A 15,043-nucleotide genomic window follows, 5' to 3' on the forward strand; every position below is an offset into this window, starting at 1 on the left:
ACAGTTGAGAAAGAAGGTCAAAAAACAAACCTGGCTTAGAGATGAAGTGAAAGCAGCTATAAAAAATAATATATAATGAATGAGAGAAAGCGGAAGTTGATAACAATGAATTTAAATCAGAAGCTGGACATTGTAGAAAATTGATAAGGGAAGCAAAAGGAAGCAAGGAGAAATATATGGCCAAAAAAATAAGCATAATAAGATTTTTATGTATATTAGGAACAAAAAAGAATCCTAGAAGTGTTATTGCTCCACTACTAAATAGAAATGGTGGAATTGTCAATAATAATGCAGAAAAGGTAGACATATTCAATAAATATTTCTGTTTTATATTTGCGGAAAACAATGTAGTTATTATCATGCAATGATGATGATGAAACACTTTCCATCCCAATAATAACTCATGAGGATATTAGACAGCAGCTACTAAAATTAGACATTTTTAAATCAGAAGTCAGAATAACTTGCATCCAAGAATTTTAAAAGAGCTGGCCAAGGAGTTTGCTGCACCATTAATGTTGCATAGATCTTGGAACATCAGGGAAGTCCCAGAAGACAGAAAAAAAGTTGATGTTGTGCCAATGTGTAAAAGGGATAAATGGGATGACTTGGGCAATTATAGCCCTGTCAGCCGAACATGAATCCCAGGCTTAATATTGGAGCAGCTGATACAGGACTCGATTAATAAAGAATTAAAGGACAGTAACACAATTAATGCCAATCAACATGGTTTTATGGAAAGCCAAGCTAACTTAATAGCTTTTTTAGATTGGATTATGTCAAAGACTGAGTTGTGGGCTCTCTGGCCTAGCGATTGGAACAAGAATCCAGTCTACCGGTTAGAGCTGAATCATGATGGGGCAGGTCCAGGAACAAAGTCAAGGGTCATAGCCAGGTGTGAGAAACCAAAGCCTATGCTGAAGGGTTAACCAGCGTTGCAGTCAGAAGGCAGAGGCGAGGGTCAGAGCTGGGAGTCAGAAGTCAAGGAGAAGATGGGGGCCGGAGCAGGAGCAGGTAGGATCTGGAGCAAGTCTCGAGACAGTGGAGGCAGGGACAGGACCACGCACAGCTGAAGGCTAGGAATGTGTTGAGCAGCCCCTGGACTACTGCTGCTACTCTATCAGCCTGCTGCCTCCTTCTGCCAGTCAGGTGGTGCAGCCAGTCGGAACGCTTGTCTCAGGGCCAGCTGAGCTCATTGCTGGCTCTGCTGAAGGCCAGGCCCCTGGCAGATTAGAAGCGTGGCTGATAAAGGGAGTAGTGCTGATGTAAGATACTTGGACAGCTTTAAGGCTTTTGACTTGGTACCTCATAACACCTTGATAAAGAAACTAGAATGATATAAAATGAACACGGCATATACTAAATGGATTAAAAACTGGCTAACTGATTGTTCTCAAAAAGTAAGTGTAAATGTAGAACAGTCCCTGTGAGAGAGTATTTCCAGTGGGATCCTACCGGAATTGGTTTTTGGCCCTATGCTATTTAATATTTCATCACTGACAAAGTTTGCAGATAACATAAAAATTGGGGCAGGGGTAAATAATGAAGAGGACAGGTCACTGACACAGAGCGATCTGGATCACCTGGTAAGCTGGGCACAAGCAAACAATATGTGTTGTAATATGGCTTGATGTAAATGTATGAAACTAGGAACAAAAAATGTTGGCCGTATTTTCAGGATGGGGTGGGCTCTATCCTGGGAAGCAGGGACTCAGGAAAAGATTTGTAGATCATGGTGGAGAATCAGCTGAACTTGAGCTCCCAATGAGATACTGTGGCTAAATGGGATCCTGCGATGCACAAACAGGGGAATCCCAAGCAGGAGTATTTGCATTTGGTCCTGGTGCAACTTGCTGCTGGAATCCTGCATCCCGTTCCGGTGCCCAGAATTCAAGGAGGCTGTTGATAAAGTGAAGAGGGTTCAGAGAAGAGCCACAAGAATGATGAAAGGATTAGAAAACCTGCCATAGAGTGGTAGATTCAAGGAGCTCAATCTATTTAGCTTAACAAAGAGAAGGTTAAGGGGTGACCCAATGACAGTCTCGATGTACCTACGTGGGAAATAAATATTTAATAATGGACTCATGAATCTAGCCAAGAAAGGTCTAACATAATCCAATGGCTGGAAGTTGAAGCTAGACAAATTCAGAATGGAAACCCATTGGAACAATTTCCCAAGGGTCGTGGTGGATTCTCCATCGCTGACAATTTTTAAATCCAGACTGGATGTTTTTCTAAAAGCTCTGCTCTAGGAATGATTTGGGGGCAGGTCTCTGACCTGGGCTATACAGGTCAGACTGGATGATCACAAAGCTCCTTTCTGGCCTTGGGATCTATGAATCTCTGAAACGACAACCACCCCAACCCCTCTCAGCTCACTCCCTGCCTTTTTCCTTAAAAGGTCAGCTATTGCTATCTTTAATATCAGCTAAAAAATAGGGAAACAAGGGGTTTTCCTTATAGAAACTCTACAGTAAAAGGGCAAGTGAACAAGGGAAGTTGTTAGGATGAAAGCTGCACTTAATACTTTACATATAAAATGTTTTAACCTTTCCCCTTCTTTTCTGTATCTTTAATAAAAGGTTAAAAGAATTTTAATGGTGTGTTTGCCTTGGGACTAAGCAGGCTGAGGTCTCTGGATACCAACCCCCAAGCCTTGTTTAACTGTTTAATGCCAGACAGTGACAGGGTCATGTTACCACCTCTAGCTCTTTGGGCCCATATAGTCCATTTAAATAAATACAACACTGTCTCTGGAAAATGGAAGTGAAGACAAATTCCCGACTGTCAAAGCACAAGCAAGTACAACTATGGTGTAAGAATTTTCCCTGCTTCTAACAGTTCCTTTGAGGTCTGAGCCTAGCCAGGGACAAATAGATCAGCTACTCCTGCATGCTGCCTTGTGGGAAGGAACACACAGGGGGCTCGTTATCCTGCTATGGGCATCAAGGACAGCGCAACAAACTGGGCCGAGAAGGGACAGAACTAAACTCTGAGCAGTAGATGCCAAGAGATGCCAACACAGAGCAACCTTGTCTGCTCAGATTCTGCTTGTTTATAGAACAGGGCTGTCAGCTGGCAGCGCGGAGTGAAACTGACAGTCTCTCCCTGAGGGGTTTGAAAGGTTCCACTCGGCTTATTCCCTGAAGAGGGGATTAGGAATAACTCAGACCATTAGACTTCCTTGGAGCCATCCCACCTGCCCCTTCAAGAAACATTCCAGGCATAGTTTTGCCATGAAGAAAGAGCCTGACAAATTCTTGTGTGTTTGTTAAGCTAGTGAAAAGGTCCAAAGGCAGCCTGCAAATGCCTGGGGAAGGTTTCTGTTGTTGTTCTTGTGATAAACCTCTGATAATCTCAGCATTAGGGTTTTAGCATTAGACGCTCCTACCGCTAGGCTTCCACCAAAGCAGAAAGGCCACTCCCACGGGCTGTATTGTTTAATCTTCGATTTATTCTGTTCCACAGAACCATGGAAACAAGATAGGGACTTGGAGCAAGAGGGCATCAACCTACACCAAGCGGAGTCAGACTGCTAGAATAAATAGCCCCCAAAAGCAAGCAGAGTTAGAGAAAGAAACAGGATTTCTGAGTGCCCAAAAGCAGGTACTTCACAGAAACAAGACAAGAGTCCCAAAGAGTGAACAAATGGGCTTTGGCCTGACAGAACAGAAGGACATCACAAACCCAGGGACAGGCGGGGAGAGGAAGGAGCCCAAAGCCTTGTGGTAAGGCATGTGCAAATCTTCATGGCTCATTGGTGGGATGGAGACGGCAGGGGGAATGCAGAAGTGTGTGTGTGTGTGTGTGTGTGTGTGTGTGTGTATACGTACTGGCAGCACTGTCCATGCCGTGCATCTGCCTTTGGCTGAGTTTTGGGAGGAAAACAACCATTTCAATGTATGAGATCAGAGGAACCTACATTATTTTGTCCATGTTCAAATAATTCTTACACCTGTTTCACTGAGAAGCTTGGAATTGGCGGGGGGTAATGGGGTGGGAAGGGGTCACTCTGGGATCAGCCTTTCACTGTTCCTGTGGAAAAACCACCCACATTTGGCAAAGTGATGAGCTTTTGAAAAATGCCAGTTTGCACAGGCCCAGGAGAGCTGTGTTAAGAGTCTGGCAGCTAAGCCTCTCCAGCCCCTCAGCTCCCAATGTGCAGCTGTAACCCCCTGGGGGTTTAGAGAGCGTGGCCCCTGTAAACCCTTGTCCTGAGCCAGAGGAAGTGCTTGTGGGTCCAGCCACCTGGGACGAAGGAAAGCAAGGGGGTGGGTGTGTCTGAAGCTCCAGACAAGAGGCCTGCAACAGGCAGGCCCCCAGTGAACCAGACAAGAACCTGCCTGAAGCCTGGGAGGGACAGAGCAGCGGACCGGGGACACCCCAGGACAGGAACCAGGAGGAGCACCGTGCCAGGGAGGAATCGCCCAAGAAGGACAAACTGGAACTGGACCCAGTATCACCGCTGCCCAGAGCTGTATGGGGCCGTGACTACTGGGGCTGGTGACTTTGCATTGGGAATAAGGAGGGAGGCTGTAGCTCGGTAAGTGGGGAGGTGGTCGCTCTGTGTGGCTTTGCAGAGAGCGGCAGAAGAGGGCACCGGAGGGGTTTGCTGGGGGAAGTTCACTGGCGCCAAAGACGACCAGGAACACCCAAGACTCACCCCTGGACTGGAACTCTGCCCAGGACTCCTGAACTCTGTGTGCTCGGTGTCTGCCCTGTCAGACTGTGGGGCCTCGCATTGGCTGTAACCCTGTTTTACCGCTCCCCTTATATTTCCCCCTGTTGTTTTTCTCATCTCACCCCTCTGTGAATAAATATTCCCTTTCCTATATTCACTGTACTATTCGGGTGTGTGTGTCACGCCGGGGGGCTGAAACAGGTGCCCCTGGGGCGGAAGGGACGTTCCCTGCTGCGTCCCTGCGTGTGCCGTTTCTCCGCCGGAGCCGCCTGCAGAGCGGACTCCATCTAGGCCACGAGGGTGCTATGGTCGCACAGCATTTGGCGAATACAGAGGAGGACAGCCTGTGAGAGAGTGCGGCCTGCAGGGGGCTGAGAAAGAAGCGATTCCCAGAATTGCTGCTGGAAATGGGATCTCCTGAACCGAAGCCCTCTCTGTGCGCCGTGGCGCTGAAGCAGGGAATGGTGCATTTTATGGAAACCCCCAAAAGGGTAAGTGAGGGTTCCCAAAGAGCGGGCGGGTCAGGAATGCCACCTTGGAAGTGCTTTGGTTTGGTCTCAAGCACAGTGTGCATAGGCTGGCATTCTCAATGGGCCTTGCAGGAGTTCGAGGTTTTCCTAGTGAAAGCCAATCACAGCTGGGCCCCTAACTCCCAGAGGCCTCTGGGAAATCCCCACCAGAATTTCTCAGCCTCGCTGCTTTGTGTGTCTCTTCTCCCTTCAGGGGTGTCTGAATTGGAAGGAAGCCAGTGGCCCAGTATTCCTGAGCAGTGCAGGCAGGGACAGAGAAATCAAACCGATTTCATGTTCCCCCTTCCCAGGGGGCGATCAGGATCCCCACGCACTTGACCAGCTCTGGGCCTGACCCTGAGGTCTGAGCACCCTAACTCCCGAGCCCTGCTCTGAATGCAGCTCCTTGAGCCCTGCAGATCTGAGCCAGCCTGGCTCCTGTACCAAGCATGGGAAGAACAACTTTGGGAATGGATGGTCCTGCCAGTGCTCAATCACCGCCCAGGAAGGGTGCCTTCCAGAGCCAGGGAGGGGTCCGGAAGCTTTCTACTGCCTTGAGTTGTGTGACTGCAGATTTGGGACTGTCTCCCTGGGGCTGGGTGAGCTACACTGCCCTGACTCCATCAGAGAAATCAGGAAGGCCCCAGGGAAGGATCCTGTGGCACCCGGAGAAGGACATTGTCTGCAGTGACTCTTCTAATTTGTGTCCAGCCAAGAGTTCTGTGCCCTCAGCAGGAGGGCTGGAGCCACTTCCCCCGGGAGCCTGTCTGGCTCTCTAATGGGCTCCCCTGGGGGGATGCTTCTGAGGGCACTGAGACTGCTTTTGCTTCTCTGCAGCTCCATGCTGTCCCCCCGTGCTGACAGTGCTGAGTGGGTGTTCATTTATCAAAATGATGGTGCAGAAAAGGCAGAAGTGTTCAATAAATATTTCTTTTGTATTTGGGGGGAAAACAGATGATGTAGGAGAAAGCACTTTCTATTCCAGTGGTATCTCAGGAGGAACTTAAACAGCAGCTACTAATGTTAGACAATTTTAAATCAGCAGGTCTGGAGAACTTGCATCCAAGAGTTTTAAAAGAACTGGCTGAGGAGCTCACTGGACCCTTAATGCTGATTTTTCACTCAGGCCTGGTGCACCAGGGAAGCTCCAGAAGACTGGAAGAAAACTTTGTGCCCATATTTAAAAAGGGTAATGGGATGGCCTGATGTGATGGGGCGCCTACCCCACACCAGGCCTGAGTGGGTAAAAAGGGCCAATTAACCCTGTGGCAGGCTGCACCTGGAGGAGAGTCAGGGCTGATAGGCTTTATCTGATGATGAAGCCCAGCTGGGCAAGGACAGGCGGAGCTGAGGTAAAACCAGGAAGAGGAGAGTGAGAGGTGTCTGCGAGAAGAGCTCGGCTGTCCCTCCCCGAAGAGAAGGGGAGTTGGTACCAGACAAGGAGAAGTCATGGGGAGGGTAAGCACTGGGATCTTGCCTGGGAATACAGAACTCGAGAGAGGGTGAAGTAGCCACGGGGAGAAGCAGGAGGCTCCAGTGGTAACCAGGCGTGGGCCAGAAGACAGGCCTGATCTACACTGCCCCCTTACGCTGACATAGTTCACCAGCTCGCTGAGCGACGCTGAGCCGTGGTCGATGTAAAGAGGTCAATGCAGCATGAGTGTAGGCCAGTGGTCTCCAACCTTTTTACGCCCAAGATCACTTTTTGAATTTAAGGGTAACCCAGGATCTACCCCACCCCTTCCCCAAAGCCCCGCCCCGCTCACTCCATCACCCCCCCGCATCAGTTGCTCACTCTCCCCCACCCTCACTCACTTTCACCGGGCTGGGGTAGGGGGTTGGGGTTCGGGATGGGGTGCTCGCTCTGGGCTGGGGCCAAGTGTGGGAGGGGGCTCTGGGATGAGCCTGGGGCAGGGGTTGGGGTGTAGGAGGGGGTACAGGGTGCTGGCTCTGGGAGGGGGTCAGGGCTGGGGCATGGGATTGGGGTGCTGGAGGGGGTACAGGTGCTGGATCTGGGAGGGGGTCAGGGCTGGGGGTTAGGGTGCAGGAAGGGGTTTGGATGCTGGCTCTGGGGGGGGGGTCAGGGCTGGGAGTTGGGGTGCAGGAGGGGGTACAGGTGCTGGATCTGGGAGGTGGGTCAGGGCTGGGAGTTGGGGTGCAGGAGGGGGCACAGGATGCTGGCTCTGGGAGGGGGGTCAGGGCTGGGGCATGGGGTTGGGGTGCAGGAGGGGGTACAGGGTGCTGGCTCTGGAAGGGGGCTCAGGGCTGGGGCTTGGGGTGCGTCCTCCTTCCAGGCAGCACTTACCTTTGGCGGCTCCTGACTGGCGGTGCAGAGTGGCTGCTGCTAAGGCAGGCTCCCTGCCTACCCCGTCCCCACGCCACTCCCAGAAGGGGCCAACACACCCCTGCGGCCCCTGGCGGTGGGGGAGGGGGACACATGGCTCCACACGCTGCCCCTCTCTGCAAGCACCACCCCCACAGCTCCCATTGGCCACAGCTCCCCATTCCCGGCCAATGGGAGCTGCGGGAGTGGTGCTTGCAGGCAGGAGCAGTGCGTGGAGGGAGACCCCTGCCCTCCCACCCCCAGGGTTGCCGTGGCCACTGCCAGGACCGGGGTAGTCTGCCTTAGCGTCAGCCCCGCTGCACCACCAGAGATCGCGATCAACTGGGAGATCCTCTAGGATCAACCAGTCGATCGCAATCGACCAGCTGGTGACCACTGGTGTAGACCCTGCGTTACCTATGTCAACCATAACAGTCCTCCAGCCACTGTCCCACAATGCCCAACACTGACCGCTCTGGTCACCATAGCTAACTCCTGTCATAACGATACAGCTAAGGGTAGCCTAGAATTCCTCCTTACCTCTAAGGGGTTAAGAAGCTCAAATAATTTGGTTGGCACCTGACCAAAAGGACCAATGGGGAAAGACGATACTTTCAAATCTTTGGGGGGGGAAGGCTTTGTTTTTGTGTGTTCTCTTGGGAAGCAGAAAAGCATCTGGTCAGAAAACTCCTTCTCCTATAAACCATCCTAAAAGTCTCTCATATTGCAAAAGTTGTAAGTAAAAGCTAGGCAAGTTGTGTTAGAATATCTTCTGTTCTGCTTGTCAACTTTCCTTTCCTGGAGTGAGGTTTATTCCTATTTTTTGTAACTTTGAAACTAAGCCTAGAGGAAGTTCTGCTGTGTTTTTGAATCTTTTGTTACCCTGTAAAGTTATTTTCCATCCTGATTTTACAGAGGTGATTTTTACCTTTTTTTAAATAAAATCCTTCTTTTAAGAACCTGACTGATTTCTCTATTTTAAAGAATCATTATTGAGGTTACAGGGACAAACCATCCCGATGTGTAGAAAGAATAGTAAATATGGCAGGCGACCAGCTTGGCTTAACAGTGAAATCCTTGCTGATCTTAAACACAAAAAAGAAGCTTACAAGAAGTGGAAGATTGGACAAATGACCAGGGAAGAGTATAAAAATATTGCTCGGGCTTGCAGGAGTGAAATCAGGAAGGCCAAATCACACTTAGAGTTGCAGTTAGCAAGAGATGTTAAGAGTAACAAGAAGGGTTTCTACAGGTATGTTAGCAACAAGAAGAAAGTCAAGGGAAGTGTGGGCCCCTTACTGAATGAGGGAGGCAACCTAGTGACAGAAGATGTGGAAAAAGCTAATGTACTCAATAAGAAAAGGAGAACTTGTGGCACCTTAGAGACTAACCAATTTATTTGAGCATGAGCTTTCGTGAGCTACAGCTCACTTCATCGGATGCATACTGTGGAAAGTGTAGACGATCTTTATATACACACAAAGCATGAAAAAATGGGTGTTTACCACTAGAAAAGGTTTTCTCTCCCCCCACCCCACTCTCCTGCTGGTAATAGCTTATCTAAAGTGATCACTCTCCTTACAATGTGTATGATAATCAAGGTGGGCCATTTCCAGCACAAATCCAGGGTTTAACAAGAACGTCGGGGGGAGGGGGGGTAGGAAAAAACAAGGGGAAATAGGTTACCTTGCATAAAGACTTAGCCACTCCCAGTCTCTATTCAAGCCTAAGTTAATTGTATCCAATTTGCAAATTAATTCCAATTCAACAGTCTCTCGCTGGAGTCTGGTTTTGAAGGTTTTTTGTTGTAATATCACAACTTTCATGTCTGTAATCACGTGACCAGAGAGATTGAAGTGTTCTCCGACTGGTTTATGAATGTTATAATTCTTGACATCTGATTTGTGTCCATTTATTCTTTTACATAGAGACTGTCCAGTTTGACCAATGTACATGGCAGAGGGGCATTGCTGGCACATGATGGCATATATCACATTGGTGGATGTGCAGGTGAACGAGCCTCTGATAGTGTGGCTGATGTTATTAGGCCCTGTGATGGTGTCCCCTGAATGGATATGTGGACACAGTTGGCAACGGGCTTTGTTTGCGAATACAGACTAACACGGCTGTTACTCTGAAAAATGTCCTCAATGCTTTTTTTGCCTCTGTCTTCACGAACAAGGTCAGCTCCCAGACTGCTACACTGGGCAGCACAGCATGGGGAGGAGGGGACCAGCCCTCTGTGGAGAAAGAAGTGGTTCGGGACTATTTAGAAAAGCCGGATGAGCACAAGTCCATGGGGCCGGATGCGCTGCATCCGAGAGTGCTAAAGGAGTTGGGGGATGTGATTGCAGAACCATTGGCCATTATCTTTGAAAACTCATGTCGATCCGGGGAAGTCCCGGACGACTGGAAAAAGGCTAATGTAGTGGCCATCTTTAAAAAAGGGAAGAAGGAGGATCCAGGGAACTACAGGCCAGTCAGCCTCACCTCAGTCAGGTGGAAAAGTCATGGAGCAGGTCCTCAAGGAATCAATTCTGAAGCACTTAGGGGAGAGGAAAGTGATCAGGAACAGTCAGCATGGATTCACCAAGGGCAAGTCATGCCTGACTAATCTAATTGCCTTCTATGACGAGATAAATGGCTCTGTGGATGAGGGGAAAGCGGTGGACGTGTTGTTCCTTGACTTTAGCAAAGCTTTTGGTCTCCCACAGTATTCTTGCCAGCAAGTTAAAGAAGTATGGGCTGGATGAATGGACTATAAGGTGGACAGAAAGCTGGCTAGATTGTTGGGCTCAACGGGTAGTGATCAATGGCTCCATGTCTAGTTGGCAGCCGGTATCAAGTGGAGTGCCCCAAGGGTCGGTCCTGGGGCCGGTTTTGTTCAACATCTTCATTAATGATCTGGAGGATGGTGTGCATTGCACCCTCAGCAAGTTTGCAGATGACACTAAACTGGGAGGAGTGGTAGATACGCTGGAGGGTAGGGATAGGATACAGAGGGCCCTAGACAAATTGGAGGATTGGGCCAAAAGAAATCTGACGAGGTTCAACAAGGACAAGTGCAGGGTCCTGCACTTAGGACGGAAGAATCCCATGCACCGCTACAGACTAGGGACCGAATGGCTCGGCAGCAGTTCTGCAGAAGAGGACCGAGGGGTTACAGTGGACAAGAAGCTGGATATGAGTCAACAGTGTGCCCTTGTTCCCAAGAAGCCTAATGGCACTTTGGGCTGTATAAGTAGGGGCATTGCCAGCAGATCGAGGGACATGATCATTCCCCTCTATTCGACATTGGTGAGGCCTCATCTGGAGTACTGTGTCCAATTTTGAGCCCAACACTACAAGAAGGATGTGAAAAAATTGGAAAACGTCCAGCGGAGGGCAACAAAAATGATTAGGGGGCTGGAGCACATTACTTACGAGGAGAGGCTGAGGGAACTGGGTGTATTTAGTCTACGGAAGAGAAGAATGAGGGGGGATTTGATAGCTGCTTTCAACTACCTGAAAGGGGGTTCCAAAGAGGATGGAGCTCGACTGTTCTCAGTGGTAGCAGATGACAGAACGAGGATTAATGGTCTCAAGTTGCAGTGGGGGAGGTTTAGGCTGGATACTAGGAAAAACTTTTTCACGAGGAGGGTGGTGAAGCACTGGAATGCGTTACCTAGGGAGGTGGTGGAATCTCCTTCCTTAGAGGTTTTTAAGGTCAGGCTTGACAAAGCCCTGGCTGGGATGATTTAGTTGGGGATTGGTCCTGCTTTGAGCAGGGGGTTGGACTAGATGACCTCCTGAGGTCTCTTCCAACCCTGATATTCTATGATTCTATGATTCTCTATTGTCCTAAGACAATAGAGAAAGGGGTTTGGGTCTGTGATCACTTTGTAACCAATTGGTTAGGATATTATTCTCAAGCTTCCCCAGGAAAGGGGGTGTAAGGGCTTGGGGGGATATTTTGGGGGAATAGGAACTCCAAGTGGTCCTTTCCCTGATTCTTTGTTAAATCACTTAGTGGTGGCAACTTACCCTCCAAGGGCAAAGAATTTGTGCCTTGGGGAAGTTTTAACCTAAGCTGATAGAAATAAGCTTAGGAGGTAGTTCATGCAGGTCCCCACATCTGTACCCTACAGTTCAGAGTGGGGAGGGAACCCTGACAACTCCACTGCCCAGGGGTCACGTAGACCAGAGGACACCCCCAACCCCTCTTTAAAACCCCTGTGAATTTTTGAAATGCTTTTCTCTGGTTGTCCAGCGTGGCGAGCACATCTCGATCTCCTCTCCGTTGTTGTGTGCAATTGCCCAGCTGGCCATGCGTGCTGCACGCTCCCGACGTGCTCCTGCCTGGGGAAAAGCGGCTGCACAAACACAGCTCTGAAGCAGTTGCAGCAACGTTGACGTCTATGAGCAGATCGCTCGGGGGGTGCAGGAGAAGGGGTACAACTGAGACACCCAGCCGTGCCACGTGACAGCCAAGGAGCTGCAGCAGGCACACCACAAGGCCAGGGAGGCCAACCATCAAACAGGTGCCAAGCCACAGACCTACCACTTTTACAAGAGCTGCATGCCATACTTGGTGGAGATCCCGGGATACCACCGGGGATACCACCGACGACCCCGCGTCACAGGCTTCTGCCATGAATAGGGTGACCAGAGGGCGAGTGTGAAAAATCAGGATGGGGGGTGGGGGGTAATAGGTGCCTCTAAAAGAAAAAGCCCCCAAAATCGGGACTGTCCGTATAAGATCAGGACATCTGGTCACGCTAGCTGTGAATAGTGAGGACGTGGGTGAGGAAGAGGAGGAGGAGTATTCAGGACAGGCCACCAGGGGATCCTGCTGTGCCATGAGCCAGGACCTGCTTATTATTCCACCGCAGTCCAGCCAGTCCCAGAGCCCTACACTCAGTTTCGTGCACCCCAGCAATTCCCTCCCCATTTCCCTCACCCCTGGCAGGCCAGACTCACCATGGCCCATGCTGTTAGTTGCACCGTGATCCAGCACTCCAGAGCAGAAGTGTCCGTGAGCAGCTCTTGTTTAACACTCTGGGGGAGCAAGGGAAGCGGGGACTGACGGATCTTATGTTTCCCTTTCTGTACAGACTGTACTGACCACGGCACCTCCCTGTGTGTTATCTGTAGCTGCTGCCACTGCGGCCCTGAGGGGTCCCCCCCGGGCACCAGCACAGCAACTGACCAGATAAGGAGGAGTAAAAAGAGCACATGGTCTGTGGGACCCTGCAAGCCTGGGCTGCCTCGGCCCTGGAAGAGAGGGCCTGCAGGCGGCACGGAGAAGGAACCCAGGCAGGAGAGGGTGCAGGAAAAGGAGAGGGAGACGTGTCGGCACACACAGGTGCTGCAGCTCCAGGCTCAACAATCCCGGGCTCGACTGCCACTGCAGATGGTGGAGAAGGCAGCATAGTGCTGCGCCGCCCCCCTCCCCTCCCATCCCACAGAGCCAGCATGCCCTTGCCTCCCCCTCCCACTGCACACCAGGGCAAAGCCTGGCCAGCCCCAGCTCCACACCCGCCGCCTGCCCTGTATGGCTGGGTCGCAGCAACGCGCATCCGCGCTCCTTCCTCGTCTTTATTTACGAAGGTCCCTACATTGGTTTAAGTAACGACGTATTTACTTTTATGTTCTTCTGTTTGTCAGGTGCTGTTTTCCTAACTGAATAAAACTCTTATTCTGGATGTGAATCATCTTCATTCGTTTACACACCTGGTGTAGAATGCCTGCTGGCAGGGAAAGCGATGGCCTTGTACACTCACAACCCACAGGATCGGTGGCAAACAGTGTAGTTGTCATAACTGTACAGCAAGATCGCTGACATTATTAGCAGCCCTGGCAGGGCTTTATGCACAGCTGTGCAGCCAGCACCCCACGTTCCTGACTGGCCCCCAAACGGCAGCGCTGGGCACCTCAGCACGTTCCCGTGGCTCGCCGTGGAAGTGCTCTTTCAAAGCCTCCCTAGGCCTTAGCGCCTCCCTGAGCTCGTCTGACAGCCCTTGTGTCTGGCTGTTCCAACGCAGCGGACAGCCGCCCCACCTCCGTCCTCTACCCTGCGGCAAGTTCTCCCCCTTTGCTTCCCCGATATCACGCAGGGCACAACAGGAGCTAGAACCGTTGGGATATTTGTCACCCGGAGATCCAATCTGGCGAGTCAACAAGGCCAGCGCCCTTTCAATCTACCAAGAGCACATTCACCCGCCATGCTGCCCTGCTGCGCCTGCAGCTGAATCTCTCCGTGGGGCTGTCGAGGCGGCCAGCGTCTGGCTTCACGAGCCCGGGGAGGAACTTGCATTTCAGCATTGCCCATGGTAATCCACTGGTTGAGAAAGCAAGTCCCGGCTTGTAGCTTTCTGAACGGTCCTGTGTTCTTAAAGATGTGAACATCATGCATGTTCCCCGACCAGCCCACACTGATGTCAGTGAGGCAGCCCCGGTGATCTACCAGCACTTGCATAACCATGGAAAAGTAGCCCTTCCTGTTGGTGCACTCGGTGGCAAGGTGCTCTGGGGCCAAAATGGTGGGGGGTGTAGCCTACCGTCCCATTGCAGTTCAGGAACCCCATAGCTGCAAAGCCAGACACTAGGTCCTGCACAGTGCGGAGAGTCACAGTCCTGCGTAGCAGGAGATGATTACTGGCCCTGCACACTCGCATGCTTGCGGCCGCCCCAGTGGATTTGCCTACTCCAAAATGACTTCCCACTGACTGGTAGCAATCTAGCGCTGCAAGTTCCCACAGTGTGATCGCCCTGGGCAGTGCAGAGAACCGCCAGCTGGGGGAGGCTAGCCCCCAGCCCCGCACAATGCCAGAGCCCCCCGCCCCACCTCAGCCACCAACCCCCGCCCCAGGCTAGCCCCCCCAGCCCCGGAGCGCCGGGAGGGCGGGCTGCACGGCCCCAGCCTCAGCCCCAGCCAGGGGAAGCCGCACAGGGGAGGAGGGCTTGGGGGAGGAGCATAGGCGGGGCCATGCCTGGCTGTTTGAAGAGGCACAGCCTCCTCCAGCCTATGATCCCCTCTGCCCATGGTGATCACCACTTGCTTCTCCACGGTCAGCGCAGCTCTTAGTTCGGTGTCCCTGCACTGGACAGCTGGGGAGAACTCGGCACACGGATCCCAGAATGTGGCCTCAGGCATCCAAACGTTCCGCAGCCACCGCTCATCATCCCAAACCTGCCTCACAATGGGATCCCACCGGTCAGTCTGTCGTTTCTCAGGTCCAGAAGCAGCACTCCACAATCTGCAGCTGCTCCAGGAACGACACCAACCACCGTGAATTGGTTCTCGCTATGTCCCGCAGCAAGCTGACCGCCAGGAAATCGTCATGTTCCCCACGGTTCTTTTGGCAGCTCTGCAGATACTGGAGGATCGTGCGTCCCGCGCTTGCAATGCTCATGATAATAGTGCAGAGCTGTGCAGGTGCCATGCTTCCGTCAGAGATGGCAGACAGCGACAGGTTCTGCGTAGGTTCAAGGGAAACTGAAAATAGGTGCAAAAGTGATGGGATAGAGATGATATTATGGGAAGCTGAC

The 15,043-nt window shown here is 51.3% G+C and overlaps 1 long non-coding RNA gene across 2 annotated transcripts; it reads left to right on the top strand.

The window, feature by feature from the left end:
* The first annotated feature begins 3,469 nt into the window (after window positions 1-3,469).
* Window positions 3,470-12,831, top strand: LOC141996259 (uncharacterized). 2 transcript variants are annotated; one of them, XR_012641510.1, is made up of 3 exons: window positions 3,470-3,728; window positions 11,763-12,033; window positions 12,607-12,831. It is a non-coding gene; the product is annotated as an uncharacterized LOC141996259 (long non-coding RNA). The 2 variants fall into 2 exon arrangements; XR_012641509.1 differs by lacking the exon at window positions 3,470-3,728 and adding an exon at window positions 9,466-9,523.
* The last annotated feature ends 2,212 nt before the right edge of the window (window positions 12,832-15,043 follow it).

This window comes from Natator depressus, chromosome 11 (assembly GCF_965152275.1).
Source record: "Natator depressus isolate rNatDep1 chromosome 11, rNatDep2.hap1, whole genome shotgun sequence".
Lineage (NCBI taxonomy): Eukaryota > Metazoa > Chordata > Testudines > Cheloniidae > Natator > Natator depressus.